We start from the raw sequence: 17,670 nt of genomic DNA on the forward strand, positions 1-17,670 counted from the left end.
TGCAATTTTGACTCGTCATAATTGCAATCAAGATATCTACAATGTTAATTTGACTAGTCGTAATATCCATTAGCGATATCTCTAATGCTTTTATGACTAGTCATATTGTTCCATTAACTTCCATTGGAAAATATTTTCAGATATCTACAAATGAGTTTTGACTAGTAGAAATTGTAATTAAAGATATCTATAAATGAATTTTCACTAGGCAGAACTGTAATTAGAGATATCTCTAATTACATTTTTACAAGTGACAATTAAATTAGAGATGTCTCTAATTGAGTTGCCACTATTACAAATTGTAATTCAAGATATCTCTAACTGTTTTTTTACTAGTCCTAATCCAATTGGAGATATCTTTAATTCGTTATTTTTAAAGATATCCACAAATACATTTGTAGATATCTGTAAATAATTTACTACTAGTCGAATTACAGTTGTAGATATATTGAATTGGTATCGCAAGCCGTTTTAGCATTTAAACCTTTGTTCAGACTTTCCATAAATATATTTAAAGATAGGAAAAATTGTATTTTGACGAGTGATAATTATAATTTGACTAGTCAGAATGACAATTAGAGATATCTGCAAATATAATTGCACTAGTAAGAAATCGGATTTAACATATCTGTAAACATATTTTGACTAGTCATCTGTAATCAGGGTTTCCGCGGGGTCTTTTAAAAGTCTTAAATTCGCTGTTCTAGGTCTTAAATAATTTTACAAAGGTCTTATTTTTCCGATGTCCATGTAACGCTACCTCTAATGCTCATTTAAATTCTCTTTTTGTTGTTGTTGCTTGGTTTTCGTGGTGTTGTAGTTCTTTATTTCACTAGTCCAAATATAATTTGCTGTATTACAACTACAAATGAAACCAACTTGCAATAGCCAATCGGCTTTCTGTTATCGGCGCGAGCCTCTCTTTGATTGGTGGCTCCTCACTGCTTAGGCAAGGCCCACACTGTAGCTCTGCACACCCCCATTTTGGATCACAGCCAACACAAGTTAGTTCTCAATAATAATAATAATAATAATAATAATAATAATAATAATACATATAGGTCGAGCTAGCTGACCAATTTGCGATACACTTTAAAATAACGTCATATTTACACAGTCGGCCAAGACAGTGTAGACACAAATAAGAGTTTGACTGCAGTGTAGTCAGCTTCTTTGATTGTAAAGACTTTTCCGTGAATGCAGAAACCTATGAACCCAAGTTTTCTTCTTTTTTAACTAGGCATTCCTGGACGTTTGTACAGTTATGAAAACATTTTTTATCTCTAGACTTCAGTGATATTTTAAAGATTATCGCTAATATTTCTATATTAAATCAAAGGATATCACAGAAGACTTGACTGCATCTCAAACTTACCGCTAAACTTTGACAGTGTAATTCATACCAAGTTTAGCACTACATTAACCTATTCTAAACATCAGGAATAGTTTAGAAACTGCTTAAATATATATGGGATAAGAAACACACTTACCGTCTGTGAAAAGCTTTCGTCAAATGCTTGCATCTCGAGTCAAGAGTACGAGCAAAGACAGCCAAGTTGATCTCTTCACACATATTCATTGACTGATTTGACTGATGCATCCGTCATCCAATCAGAAGGCTTATCGCGGTAGCAAGTCAATGGTAAAAGGCCTTCATGGGGAATTTGATAAGGGTTAGCACCACTGATCTATAATAGAGAACTGGATTGCTCATGACGTCATAAAAGTGAAGCCACCGCGCCGCCATATTAGTATTCCCTAGTATTCGCTGAATGAATAGGTGTAATGACCACTTGCCCCTTGTTGTTTTATTTTAAGGCGTCACTAGAGGGCGCAAGGGAACTTAAAGTTAGAGCTGCAGTACAAGAGAAGAAAGGTCTCATGTGCGTTGTATAGCGTTCACTTCAGAGCAGCATTTAAAGTTTATTATAACGTGCAATTGTGTTTAGCTCCCCTTTTTCTTGGCAATAGCGGGACGAGGTATGTTAAATTTATAATGCATTTCATGCTGTTGTGTTTTCTTCTTATTTTGTGGAAACCATACCTGTCAAGTATCCCGTTTTGGCCGGGAAAGTCCCGTATTTTACCCTTCTTTCCCGCCATCCTCCCGTAATAGTATTTTCCCGTAAATCTCCCGTATTTTAACTAGTGATGTGTCGTTCGCGAACGAGTCGGCTCTAAGAGCCGATTCTTTGTAGCGAACGAAAAGAACCGACTCCCGTCGGGGAGAGCCGAATCTTCCGCCGTAAGTAGGGGCGGGATCGTACCATTATGTGAAAGAAGGAAAGGGGGCGCGTGCTTTAAAGATATCGAGTGTAGTGGTACAGGCCAGGTACACAGAACTACAGAGAGAAGCGGGGGAGACGGCATTAAATGCGAGTCCATTGGGAGAAAGTGAAAAAATGAGTGAAAAACGAAAAAGCAGCAGCATCTGGCTGCATTTCAATGATGTTGGAGACTGCAAAGCTGAGTGCAGACGCCTGGTTAAGGTAATGGTAAGGAGACTTTGCATTGTTGCACCACCGGTGCCCTCAGAGAGTCTTCTCAAAAAACAGGACAAATAATTACAGAGAGGAGAAATCGCATCAGCCCATCCAAGCGGAGGCATCTCATATTTCTGAATGCCAACCTGCACTAAAGACAAAAGTGTTTTGTTATATATGTTTATTATATATGTTAAGACTTTTCCCTTTATTTAGGTTATGCTGTGGTTGAGTTCAATTAAAGTTTTATTAAAATGTTAAATAATAGTAACTAGTAACCAAAAAAGCCTCGCAATAACTGCCTACCAACGTTAAATGAACAGAAAATATGCAAATAAGCCTTTGAATAAATGCTCTTCATATATACCCTTTTGTGTTTTCATTTAGCCTATGAATGCTCACAGCATGTCAATGTCAACAAAGGTAGGCCTATCATTGGCTTTATGCACAGCTGCACTACTTCCTGAACTTCAGCCAGCTCCTTTGTTTGTCTGTTTGAGATGCCTGAAGTTCAGGAAGTAGTGCAGCTGTGCATAAAGCCAATTGTAGTTTATAAGTGGCTGACAAGTGGTGATTTTAAAATGTAAGGGATACTGGAGCTTGGTTGAGGTGGTGGGACTGCTCGTGGCAGGCGCCGGAAAATTTCCCTTATTTTCAAATCCAAAACTTGACAGGTATGGTGGAAACGTAATCCTGTTTGAGTGCACCACGCTGTTTAATGCTGTGAAGTTTATATTGTCACATATTGCAAACTTACTGCTGAAGTTTAATTTCTGTTATGTTTCTTTTGTATAGTTTTACGGTGATAACGGATGCAGCATGGATAAGCTTGAGCGTGGTGCATTGAAGTGCTGTGATGTAAAGAAGTAAAATAATCGCGGCATTATTTAAGTTTATTGCACCAAGGCTTAATAAAACTGCAAACACCCGTCAAAACTCTCTGCCTTATATTTCGGATGCCAAAGGGGCCGCTACAGTAAAACTCGCCGCTGCTACTTCATCGTGCGAGTGCGACGGAAGGCTGCATCTGCTTATCGCAACGCTGCTGTTCCAACGAGTGGATGATGCGACGCTGCATCTGAGGTTTTCACAACATCGCTGCTGTTTCATCACGAGAGTGGGACGTGCGGCTGCATCGGAGGCTTTCATAACATCGCTGCTGTTTCATGATTGCATCGTCTGAGCAAGAGACTGATTATGATGTCCGATGGTAAACGTGGAACCATTTGCACACATCAGTGATAAGTCAACAACAACGCACGGTGGCGTTAAGAGTAAGCTTCGGAAAAGGAAAGATAAGTGAAATAAGCTGCAGATACATTATCTTCTTCCTTGTGAGACTGTGTTGAAACTAAAACATTTAAAGAGACACCACCTAATATTTGGGTGAACACACAGTGAGAAACATAAAGATCTTAAGTCATTGACTTTCATACTTTGTTTCACAGTTCACAAATTCACAGCACCTACAGATTATATCCTATGTTAATGTCATGTTATGGTGTATTCACTGCCTGCATACAATGTATATGTCTGTGTGTTAAACAGGAAATTTGCCTTATTGCTGTCTGCTAAATCTTTAAGCATTTAAATCATAGATGTCTGATGCGAGTGCGTCACAGCTCTTTGACAGTGAAAACAAACATCTAATGGAAGACACAACTGAGCAATCATCAGTACCAGTAGGTCAAATGTTTACCCCTGCAGAAGAACTGCAAGAACTAAGAGAGCAACCTGTCAGGTCAAGTTCACGCAAGGGAAGTATGACAGAGAAGGGCCTAGAAAGCAGAGTCAACAGGCAAAGAAACATGAGAAAGCCTTTTACAAGGCTTATGACTCTTGGAAACAGACAGCCAAGGAAACTAGGTCTAAATTAAAAACCCTGTGCTCACTGCAAGATCTTGGAAATCTCCAAAGACAAATCCATTGCAAACTTGACGCAGTTAGCCAGTGTTATGCCCCCTTGTTACGTAATCAGACTACAACTCCAGATATTGTTAAAGGGATTGATGCCTGTACTACACTAACTGCCGAAATCTGTGATTTGGTGAGCAGACGATTGGAAACAATTGATCAGAGCTATAATGAAAAGCTTGTGAAGGAGAGAGTTAGACAAATACTAAATAAAGACGAGTTTGAATCCATCTTTGGTTGTACGAACACAAATACTATGGTTTCAGAGTCGTCAGACGCAGAATTCCAGTCACGGATTTCCTCCAAGGTTTCCAGTAAGAAGGCTGAAGCAGAAGCTGAACTTGCTGCCAAGGTTGAGCAGGCAAAGGCCATGCAAGAAATTCATGAACAGCAAGCAAAATTACGCCAAATGGAGAATGACTGGAAACTGAAAGAAGCTAAAATGCTAACAGAGATCAAAGAGAAAGAAGCAGTAATGTGCTTAAGAATAGAGGAGGAGAGAACAAAGCTGGAGCGGTTGAACGCAGTAAAGGAAGTCAAAGTAGCAGCAGCTCGCATGAGGGCATACAATGATGTCGAGAGCTATGCTGAAGAGTTCCAGGAGGTACGAGAACATGAAGCTGACATCAAACCCCAGCTTAATCCTGAAGCAGAGTTATTTCATCCACAGCAAACGTTTCCTGAAATGCAGACTACTCAAGAGTCAGTGGACGTAGTCCAAGCACTAGTGAACTCTCTAAGTATAAGTCGACTGCCTACTCCAGAGCCAGCGACCTTCAGTGGGGATCCTTTGAAATTCATTGATTGGAAATTGTCCTTTACAACACTCATTGACCACAAATCAATTCCAGCAGGTGAAAAGATGTTCTACTTGAAAACCTATCTTGGAGGAGAGGCCAGAAAGGCAGTTGAAGGATTCTTTTATCGAAACTCAGAAGATGCATATAAGGGAGCCTGGAAAGTTCTCGAAGAGCGGTATGGAAATCCCTTCATCGTCCAGAGAGCCTTTCGCGAAAAGCTCATGAAGTGGCCTAAGATAGGAGTTAACGACCCGGTAGCATTGCGTGAGTTTAGTGATTTTCTACAGGGTTGTGTAGAAGCCATCCCACATGTGAGGGGTTTAACCGTTCTAAACGACTGCGAGGAGAATTACAAACTACTCAAGAAATTACCCACTTGGATTGTGAGAAACTGGAATAAGATTGTGGTTGAAGAGTTGGACTCGTCGGGAGACTTCCCAAATTTTAAGCGATTCTCAGAGTTTCTACAAAGGGAATCTAAGTTAGTATGTAACCCTGTTACCTCTTCGCTTCTGATGAGCGTCAAGGCTTCTGACGAGAGATACCCCAAAAGAGCAAAGGCTTTCCATACAAGAGTTCAAGTTAAGGGTGCAACACACCAGAGACCAGAATTTCAACAAGAGTTACAATGTTGTGTTTGCCAGAGTAAAGCCCACAACATTGTTAAATGTCCCAACTTTGCAGCAAGATCCATAGATGACAAAAGATCTTTTATTCGGGAGAATCACCTCTGTTTTGGATGTTTGAAGAAGGGGCACATCACCAAAAACTGCAAAAGACGACACAGGTGTGGTACGTGCGGCCTAAGCCACCCAACGTGCTTGCATGAAGATCGAGACAAAAACAATGTAAGGACACTGAGGTCAAATCCTGAAGTAGAACATTCAAGTCAAGAAACACAAACAGTTATTTCTCATGCCCTAACCCAACATGTTACTGCAACATCTAGTATTGTTCCTGTCTTCATCTCCGTTGCAGAGGAGCCGCAAAATGAAATTCTCACATATGCGCTACTGGATACTCAGAGCGATACGACTTTCATTATGAAAGACTTCCTTGAGCAGCTACACGTAAACTGTGAAGAAGTGAAGTTGAAGCTTAGTACCATGACTACTACCGATACACTTACCACAAGTCACAAGATCAGAGGCCTAAGGGTCAGAGGACTCCAGGGTGAGAAATACATTCAGGTTCCACAAGCCTATACTTGCGATTTTATTCCTGTGGACAGATCTTACATACCAACCAGGAAGACTGCCTTGCAGTGGCCTCACCTGAAGCGCATAGCCCATGAGATGCCTCCTCTTCAGAGCTGTGACATAGGGATGTTGATCGGTTATGACTGTCCTTCAGCCTTAGCTCCTTTAGAGGTTATCACTGGCGGTGACAACGAGCCCTTTGCACAGAAAACAAGTATTGGATGGAGCATCATAGGCCTTTGTAATCCTCATCTCGATAGACAAGGTAATCAAAGTTTTGTGCATCGAGTTTCAGTGAAGGAAGTGTTAGTCCCATCTGCGAACGATGTCCTAAAGGTGTTAGAGTCAGACTTCAATGAAAGGCATCCTGAGGACAAACACGTGTCTCAAGAAGACATTCGGTTCATACGTCTTCTCAGTGATAACGTTCAGCACAAAGAGGATGGACATTATCAGCTGCCCCTTCCCTTCAAGAGTTGCAGCACTCCTTTGCTGCCCAACAACAAGAAGCTTGCAATGGCAAGACTGCAACACCTAAAGAAAAGACTGAAGAACAACCAACAGTATTATGAACGTTACAAAACCTTCATGGAAGAAATGTTCAACAAGGGAGAAGCAGAACCAGCTCCTACGCTTTCTGAGGAAGAAATAGCATGGTACATACCCCATCACGGAGTTCTACACCCTCAGAGGCCAGACAAGTTGAGGGTGGTTTTCGATTGCTCTGCAAAGTTTTGTGGTGTTTCCCTAAATGACACACTTCTTACTGGCCCAGACTTGATTAACTCTCTGGTGGGAGTCCTTAGCCGTTTTAGGAGAGAAACCGTTGCTGTGACATGCGACATCGAAAAGATGTTTCATCAATTCTTTGTTCCCCCTGAGGAAAGAAATTACCTGAGGTTCTTATGGTGGGAAGAAGGGGATCTGGGAAGTGAACCGCAAGAATACAGAATGGCTGTGCATCTTTTTGGCGCGGCTTCGTCTCCTGGATGCGCCAATTTTGGCTTTAAGTACTTGGCAGAGCAACACAAGTCAGAGTATCCTTCAGCTTCATCATTCATTCAGAAAAACTTCTACGTGGATGATGGCTTGATGTCGGTTCCTTCGATTCAGGAAGCTGAGAAGCTAATCATTGAAGCCCAAGCATTATGCAAGCGTGGAGGCTTACATCTTCATAAGTTCAGATCAAATGAAGCAGAAGCCTTACATTGTGTAGATCCATCTGAATGGGCAATGCCCACCAGACCACTCAATCTCAATCCTGGAGCAACAGGATGTGTTCTTGGCATTCAATGGGCTGTGGAAGACGATACGTTTCGATTCGACGTCAAAATGAAAGATCACCCTTTAACTCGTCGTGGAATCCTGTCGGTTACTGCTTCTTTGTATGATCCTCTCGGGTTCGTTTCCCCTTTTCTTCTGAAAGGAAAGATAATTCTTCAGGAGCTCTGTCGTAGAAACATCAGTTGGGATGAGCCCCTTCCAGAGGACATAATCCCAGGGTGGGAGAAGTGGAAAAGTAGTCTTCAGAAGCTGAAGGACATTAGCATTCCAAGATGTTACCACCCGCCATCCTTTGGTACCATCATTAGGGTAGAATTACACCACTTCTCAGACGCGAGTAATGTAGGGTATGGTGCATGCTCTTACCTTAGGTTCAAAAATGACAAGAATGACGTACACTGCAGTCTAGTGATGGCCAAGGCAAGGGTTGCACCCACAAAGATTCTAAGTATTCCAAGATTGGAATTGTCTGCTGCTGTAGTTTCAGCCAGAATGAGTGCTATGTTAAAGACCGAACTAGAGATGAAGATCGATCAGGAATTCTTTTGGACTGATTCCCAGGTTGTGTTGGCATATGTTAAAAACGAAGCATCCAGATTTCACGTGTTTGTTGCAAATCGTGTACAGTTAATCAGGACAATCACGGATGTAAGCCAGTGGTATTATGTCAACACATCTAAGAATCCCGCTGATCATGCCTCCAGAGGCCTTTACGCTTCAGACATGTTGTCAACGTTCTGGCTTTCAGGACCAGAATTCCTGTGGGAACCAGAGGTTTGTTCAACACCTCACCTCTCAAATGATTTACTTGTGGGAGATCCCGAGGTCAGATTAACCCAAACCTTCGCAACTAAAGTCAGTGATGGTTCGGACTTCCTTAGCCGATTCAGTCGCTTTTCCTCTTGGAGAACACTTGTTAAGGTTGTCGCTAGAATAAAGAGGATGGGTTCAAAACAAAGGTACCCCAATGATATTGTCACTGTGGAAGAATGCGAAAGGGCTTCTGAGGCTGTAATTAAGCTCGTCCAACAGCAAGCTTTCCCCCAAGAGATGAAGGTGATTCAAGGAGGAAATGTTCTTCAGAACTCCAGTGCACTTTTTCCTTTCAATCCCATCATAAAGGGAGGTCTTCTTCGTGTAGGAGGTAGATTAAGACAGTCATCTCTGAGCGAAGAGGTAAAACACCCAGTGATCCTGCCAAAGGACAGCCACATAGTTAAACTTATTCTGGGTCACTATCACGCCAAGGTCTGTCATCAAGGAAGGTATCTGACACTCATGGAGCTCAGAGCAAGTGGATTTTGGGTTGTTGGCGGCAGTAGATCGGTTGCTAAATTGATTCATGGATGTGTTCGTTGCCGTAAACTGCGACGGCCAACAGAGCAGCAACAGATGGCTGAGCTGCCTAAGGAGCGGGTTGAAGCCTCTGCGCCTTTCCTCTACGTGGGCATGGATTGCTTTGGTCCGTTTAGTGTAAAGAGGTTTAGGAAGGAGTATAAGAGGTATGGAATCATTTTCACCTGCCTTTCATCACGAGCGGTTCACATCGAAATGCTTGAAGATCTGTCAACCGACGCATTTATCAATGCCCTGAGATGCTTCATTAGTCTAAGAGGAGCCGTTCGTCAACTCTTCTGTGACTGCGGGACAAATTTCGTTGGAGCTAGAAATGAGCTCAGAAATGCTCTCTCTGAATGTGATGTCAAGAGTCTAGAGTTGTTTCTCAATGAAAACCAATGTGAATTCGTCTTCAATGCTCCCTCAGCGAGTCACACAGGAGGGGTCTGGGAGCGCCAAATACGGTCCGTTCGAGGTGTGCTGAATGCCACACTTTCTCAATGTCCAGGTAGACTCGATGATTCATCTTTGAGAACATTGTTTTATGAGGCAATGGCTATCATCAACAGTAGGCCATTGACGATTGATGGAATAAATGATCCCAAGTCTCTGGAACCTTTAACCCCAAACCATCTCATTCTGATGAAGTCCAAAATTGCTCTTCCTCCTCCTGGGAAATTTAAAAGAGAGGATATGTATGCTTCAAAGAGGTGGCGTAGGGTTCAGTACCTAATTGAGCAGTTCTGGAGCCGCTGGAAAAGAGAATATCTCTTAAACATTTCCACAAGGCAGAAGTGGCACGTGCCGCGGCGAAACCTTAGTGTCAATGACATAGTCATTATAAAGGAGGACATGCTGCCAAGAAACCGCTGGCAATTAGGTAGAGTCGTTGAAGTCACTCAGGGAACTGATGGTTTAGTTCGAAGAGTTAAGATTCAGATAGGTGAACAAAAGCCAAAAGGTAAACAAGAGCAGCACTCCAAGCCTACTATTATTGAGAGACCAATTCAGAAACTGGTGGTCCTGCTTGAGAGTGAATGATTCATTAAAAGGGTGACACTCCTGCATCAGACATCTTCCAAAGAGTGGTTTATCGATGCGTTATATATTCTAATGCAATGGTCATTCAGATTGAAATCATGTATGATTTATTCAATGTTCTTTTTTGTATGTTAAATCTATCAACATGATTGGTGGGAGTGTAATGACCACTTGCCCCTTGTTGTTTTATTTTAAGGCGTCACTAGAGGGCGCAAGGGAACTTAAAGTTAGAGCTGCAGTACAAGAGAAGAAAGGTCTCATGTGCGTTGTATAGCGTTCACTTCAGAGCAGCATTTAAAGTTTATTATAACGTGCAATTGTGTTTAGCTCCCCTTTTTCTTGGCAATAGCGGGACGAGGTATGTTAAATTTATAATGCATTTCATGCTGTTGTGTTTTCTTCTTATTTTGTGGAAACGTAATCCTGTTTGAGTGCACCACGCTGTTTAATGCTGTGAAGTTTATATTGTCACATATTGCAAACTTACTGCTGAAGTTTAATTTCTGTTATGTTTCTTTTGTATAGTTTTACGGTGATAACGGATGCAGCATGGATAAGCTTGAGCGTGGTGCATTGAAGTGCTGTGATGTAAAGAAGTAAAATAATCGCGGCATTATTTAAGTTTATTGCACCAAGGCTTAATAAAACTGCAAACACCCGTCAAAACTCTCTGCCTTATATTTCGGATGCCAAAGGGGCCGCTACAATAGGAAACTATACGATTTTATTGAGAAAACATCACATAACAAGTCAGTGTTTTTATACCTGAAGTCTCACTGTACATTTTCACAATGCAAACGGCCTAAGCATGTAAATGGTTAATGTTGGGAATTCCCTCTGCTTATTAAAAATGCACGTTCATAGCCTACATTAGTCGCGTACATCAGATAAACAAACATCATACGATCTCAGTACAGTTATTCACGGTTTATGTCATTTTGTTGTCATTTTGACTAACTGCATGTTTCAACAATATTTAACAGTAACGTTATTCGTTTTGAAGCAGGTAATGATTTGTTCGTTAAATTAATAATTAATTCAACATACACAGCATTTTACTCAGATGGAAACGGTAATGTTAGTAAATCATTACAGAATTTGCTGATCTGAAGAGTCTGAAATAGATGTTGCTCAATCAGGCACATTAAAAATACACACCATGACTCCGAGAACACCGCTGACTACAAATGGTACGGACTTAAAGACATAAGCTTTATTTCAAAGATTTGCAATATAGTAACAGAGACGTGCATTATTTACTGTATAATCGAATCAATTTCAGATACTAATACCAGATATATGGTACTGTGTATTATTTCCTGCATAATTAGGTACATAAAGAAATATATTTAGTGTTGGATCAGTTACCCGTCTCTGTAAGTGTGCAGCTGACACACCCATAGATATATATACGTATATATATCTATGGACACACCCACCTGAACGATTTCAATATATCGCTTATCCAGCCCGAAAAGACCATAAACATTCCAGAAAACATCTTAAGTAAAAAATTAATTTACATACACATGTCCTAAAACTAATCCTGTGTGAATGATATGCTTCAAATCGGGTGATTTTAGGTCAGAAATTTACATGTGACTCAATGGCGCTCTCTGCAGGTAGGGAATAGTAAGATGGCGGATCGAACACTTCCGGTGGCTTCACTGCCTAACGGCAGTTTAGAACGCAATGAGCAATCCAGTCATTATATAGATCAGTGGTTAGCACCCTAGGAGGAGCTAGAGATGTGTATTCTAATTATCAGCCTACGTCACACATACGTCACGCTGGTTCAACTGCGCATGTCGATTGCAAAAGACAACCGGAACCGCTATAAAACCGGAAAGAAAAGTTAGAAAAATAAGAAAAGACAACCGTGAAAATGTCGTGTTGTGTAGGGCTGTTCGATTCCGAAAATTTTGGAATCGATTCCGATTCCGATTCCTGGTTCTGGAATCGATTGGATTCGATTCCAGAATCGATTCCTCACTTTTGTTTCGATTCTTTTTCGATTCTTGTTTTTTAGATTGGAGGAAGCTAATTTCGCAATAAATGCAGGATGTAAAGGTCGTATAAAGTTACCTTATCCTAATATGAAGCTTAATTTGTAAAAAAAAAAAAAAAAAAAAAAAAAGATATAAATGCAGGATGATATAAGTGCTCGTGGCGTTGCTGTCAATCAGATGCGCTCTCGGCCACTGATACGTGCTCTCTGCGTTTTCTTTCAGAGTTATCATTGGCTGATAGAAAGATTATAAATAGCATTTATTTAAGATGTAAATAAGATCAAGACACGTCATGATCTATTCTGTCGTGCAGCGCTCAAAATTGTGGACAACATGAGCTAGTTCTGCCGTAAAATAACATCTGAATCATTTTTTGAACTGGTTCATTTAAATGATCTATCCGAACGAATCTTTTCGTGGAAATGTATCAGACTTTAATAACTATTAGCGAGCAGGATGCAAATTAATGGGTGCTTCTCAAACTGAAGGCTGCATCCTTAAACTCAGACGAGTTTAGTAATGAGCCGTTTTTATTACGTTTAGTTTTGTCAATCGACGTTTGATGACTTGCAGCCGAAATATGCAGCCTTCATGGAATGTAGCCTTCCGTTTAAGAGGTAAGTTTTGTTGAACTGAAAACGGCTCTGAATTAGGAGTCGATTCCCCTTGAGAGGATCGATTCCAAACGTTGGAATCGACTCTCGATTCCCAATGCCTCGGAATCGAGGAATCGATTCTTTTTGGAATCGATTCCCAGCCCTAGTGTTGTGTAGTGGGATGTCAGAATCGAAAATCTGAAAACCGTGATCTGAAGTTTTACCGAATACCATCAACCTACACTCCTTTAAATGCCAACCGCAGACGTCTTTGGTTACAAGCCCTCAGAAGAGCCGATTGGAAAGAGGACCAAATTAAAAATGCCCGACTCTGCAGTTCACACTTCAAATCAGGTAAGTAACGCTAAATCAGACACATCACTCGTTTGGTTTACAGCAGCAAAATATAGGTAACGTTAAATAATGAGTTAACAATAAAACACAGCGAGTCTCCTAAGCTTGGCTAGTAACGTTAGAACTTGACTAATAAGTTAACCATAAGCAAACAAATAAGCAAACCATTGTACTGTCAATCACTAACGTTAGAATATTCTTTTTTTTTTTTGTACAGGAGAGGTATCCATGGACTTTAATAGTCCCGACTTCGTCCCTTCTGTCTTTTCCTACTCAACCCAGTGTGAAATGAACAAAAGCAGTGCAAAACTTGAGAGATAAATATTGTCTCTTTAGTTGCTAAGAGGGATTAAATTGCAGAGAATTTATGGCAAGTTTGTAAAGATAATTTGTTAGACATTGATCGTTTTTGTCATGTCTGCATTGTGTTGTGAAGCCTGTTGAGGCATGCTAAGTGATTTGCACTTGACTTGATTTGGGTACAGGATTACCTCCATGATATACCAAAACAACTGGTTTGGACTGACTGTTTGCTCTCATCTCTGTGTATAAGATTTAGGAGACAAAGAAAAAGGGATGAAGCTGCCCACAGATCACCTGATAATGTACAACAGTCCTATAAAGTTACTGATGAGGTTGCAACAGAGTTCTCAGGAGCTTACCTGTCCTCAGACGACTGCAGAATGGAGCATGGTGCTGGTTCTTGTACAGGTAAAACTTGTGATATCTTAAAGGTTGTATCAGCGATTTCTAGTCTAAAACATAAAGTGTCAATTTCAGCTGACCTTTCTTCACGATCAGCTCGCTGCCTGCCCCATAAATTGTCTCTGAAAAAAACGCGTCTCTCTGGTCAGCCGAGGTAGGGCTCGCTGCAGCCTGCGGTGGACATCCAACCCCGCCCACATCCAAGTGTGACGCCAGACGCCGCGCCCATGTTCAAACACGTCACACATCCAACATATTAAATAGTATTAACCAGTGTTGGGTGTAACGCGTTACTTTGTAACGCGTTACTGTAATAATATTACTTTTTTCAGTAACTAGTAGTGTAAGGCATTACTCGTCTGAAAATTGTAATATTATTACAGTTTTCCCGAGGTAGTTACTTGCGTTACATTTGCCAGTAGCACCTTCATCACATTCAAGGCACACGACAACACAGAGAACAGAAGGGAAGGGGAGGGGGGCGTGAATTGAACAGTGATTGGTCTGGGTTTGGCACGAGGTATCATTAAATTACCATCACCGATTGGTCGACACCCGGCAGCCAGCAGCAGAGCGGCACTTGCAAATAGAGACCTGCAAACCCGCGGGACCCAACGCAACAGAGTGCGGCGTGATGGACAAGTGCGTGTGCTGGTGCGGGCGGGTAGAGACTCGTGTGTGTGTGTGTGTGTGTGTGTGTGTGTGTGTGTGTGTGTGTGTGTGTGTGTGTGCGGGATGCGGGAAAATAAAATGATTCGCGGGACTCCCGCAATATAGAAATATCTAAACATAAAATATCTAAAAAAATAATAATAATGTTATTCATCTATTGCACAAAAACAGCAAGAACAACATATATGATTAGAAAGAGCAAGAATAGGCAGTTTCGATTTAAAACTTGTTTTGCAGCATGAGCAATGTAGCCATCTGCTGATTTTTGGAACGCATCGCCAATCAATGGTGTTTAAGATAGAATTCACTCACTGCTCAAAAGTTTTGAACAGTGCTGAATATTGCGTGCTTACGAATCACAACACACGTAGACCTTTATGAAAGATTAATTGTGCATAATATCCATTGTTATAAGAGCTTTATGAGATCGCGTATGCACTGGATGCACGCAGTATAGGTCATGCTTTTTTGTTCAGAATAACATTTTTTTGTGTAAGAAAAAAAAATGTAACTAGTAATATAACTAGTAATATAACTAGTTACTTTCTCCAGGGAGTAATAAAGTAAAGTAAGGCATTACTATTTTTGAGAGTAATATGTAATATGTAATATATTACTTTTTTGAGTAACTAACCCCAACACTGGTATTAACACATATTAAAATAGTGATAATATGATTAGCAATGTTCACATTTGTGGACATATCTTTAGAGAATTAGATGAAAATGAAAATATGCTAAGTGTTACTTTTACAATAACAAAACTTACTTGTCCGTCTAAATCTGATCTTGTCTAAGCTATGTCAAAATCGATTATAATAAACGTGAATTTATGTCATTACACAAACAAATAGGGTAGGGTTTAAATGTTTTATTACCATTTTCCTAACTTTAATCAACCAAAGCAAGCGTTTTACCGGCTGTTCGAATGTAATTAGTTCCATATGAAAGGTGACCTAGGTTTAATTTGTATTATACATCCCCGATACAACATACTTCCGCCATTCTTGCACATGCGTACAACATCGGGATTCTTTTTTTTTTTAAGAATAATTGGACATTACAAAAATATTGAAATAGAAATCCAGATACACAAAATACAAGCCTAATCTGTTTACAGTAATACAATATGTAATAAGTAATAAGATAAAATTAAAATAATAATAATAATAAAATAAAAAATAAACTAATACCATGGAGAGAAAAAAATAAATAAATAAACGTATAAATAAAAAGTAAATAAATAAACAAAAATTAAATTAAAACCTAGAAACAACTAAACAATAGTTCAAATTTTCTTCCTTTTCCCTTACATATACAAAAATTATATTGTGGAAGCATAACCAGAAAAAAAGTTCTCCGTGAAATGTAACAACAAATGTATTCATTTGTTTTAAAGACTTTTCAAAACTTCTATTTCTGATAAAAATAAATTACATTTTGGTATGCATTTAGCAAATTTCTGTTTATGAATATAATATTTGCCTTGCAAAATGTAAAAGTTAACAACATACTCAATCATTTTACTTTTATGAGAATAAGTACAGATAACATCTTTTAAAGAAAGCATATAATTAACATTTCTTTGCAGAAATAGAAAGGTGCTAACATCAGACCAAAAACTAAGAGACAATTCACAATGATAAAACAAATGACACAAGTCTTCCTCATGTGTGTTACAGAAACTGCAGGTATTATCAATGTCCATGAATTTAGAAAGAGCTACTTTACATGGATAAATTTCGTGAAGTATTTTGAAATGCACCGCTTTAAGGCTACCGATGGGGAGGGGAGTCACACGGTGACGCATTGACGTGGGCGTGGTGTCTGACGTCACACATGGATGTGGGCGGGGTTGGATGTCCACCGCAGGCTGCAGCGAGCCCTACTTGGGTCAGCCTAGGGTCCGAGATATGCCAAAAAAACAATCGGCGCTTCACAGATAAACAAACAGTGTTCCAACCAATCAGCGTCAGGTTTTGGTGTTGTGGACTTTCCTACTGGTGCTGGGATGTGAGGAAGGCGGAGCGAAAGTCCACAACACCAAACCGCGAGGAATTCCCTCACCAACGAAACACTAAAATGTTTTTGTGTTCTATTAATCGTCATTAAAAAAAGGATTTCGATATATTTTTGCAACACTATAATAGTCTCTCTCTCTCTCTCTCTCTCTCTCTCTCTCTCTCTCTCTCTCTCTCTCTCTCTCTCTCTCTCTCTCTTTTAAATGTACAATTTATATACAGTTGTTGTTATTAGTAATAGTCTGCAGTATTCTGATTGATTTAATTAATTTGGTAAATTTAAATAATTTACATTAAATCCAACATGGATGCAATTAATAAGGTGATTATCGAAATTGCCCATACAAATGTAAAATAAATAAATAAACTTGCCCTGGAAATTAGTTCAAGGGGGCAAATATTTTAAAGGGAAAAGTACATTTCTGGCCCTGGTTGAGAACCACTGATCTAGACTAATGGCAAAGTAGTATAGAGTTGTAAAGCTGTCTTAATGTTTTGTCTGAAACAGGAAAATTGAAAAATATCTACATGACATGGAAGGGGAAACTTTCCAGAGTGACACTAATGATGTAAGTCCTAAGTAAGACAATAAATCAGACATTAGAAAAGTGAGGCTATTTGTGCAGGGTATTGTAAATTAATTTGATAGAATGTATGTTAATTGAAGGGTTTCTCATCTGTTAAAAATAAATTCAACTTTATACACATTTTAATGAACTTTTCATTTGTCTCCCTCTTTTGTATATTTGCCCTGTCTTAGAATGTTTCACACTCAACAGAGGGGACTGAACAATCCACCCCCACAGATACAGGGCTCCAGGCAGACATTTTGGACAAAATGGTATTGATCTATTGATACATTTTTTTAAAATAATTATTTAGTTATTATTCTTCTTTCACATAATTGAATAATATTGTCCCCTCTTTTAGGACAAAATACTGTTACAACCAGAGACCACAAGAGAGTCACCATCCATAGTAAACCAGGTAAAAAAAAAAAAAATTAATAAGAATTTGAATACTGAAAATTACCAAAGGCTATTCTTATTTTAACCGTATGTATTGGCTTCTTTTAGGATATGTCACACCTCCCTGAAAGGAAAGAACAGTCACAATCAACAAACACTAATGTGAGATTTCTTCCTTTGAAAAGAACCAACTCTTAATACTTGAATCTACATTTCTTAAATACCATTCTCTTTCATATTCACATTTATTAGATAATTTTGTCCCCTCATCTAGGTCATTCTGCCAC

Source organism: Garra rufa, chromosome 19, assembly GCF_049309525.1.
Source record: "Garra rufa chromosome 19, GarRuf1.0, whole genome shotgun sequence".
Lineage (NCBI taxonomy): Eukaryota > Metazoa > Chordata > Actinopteri > Cypriniformes > Cyprinidae > Garra > Garra rufa.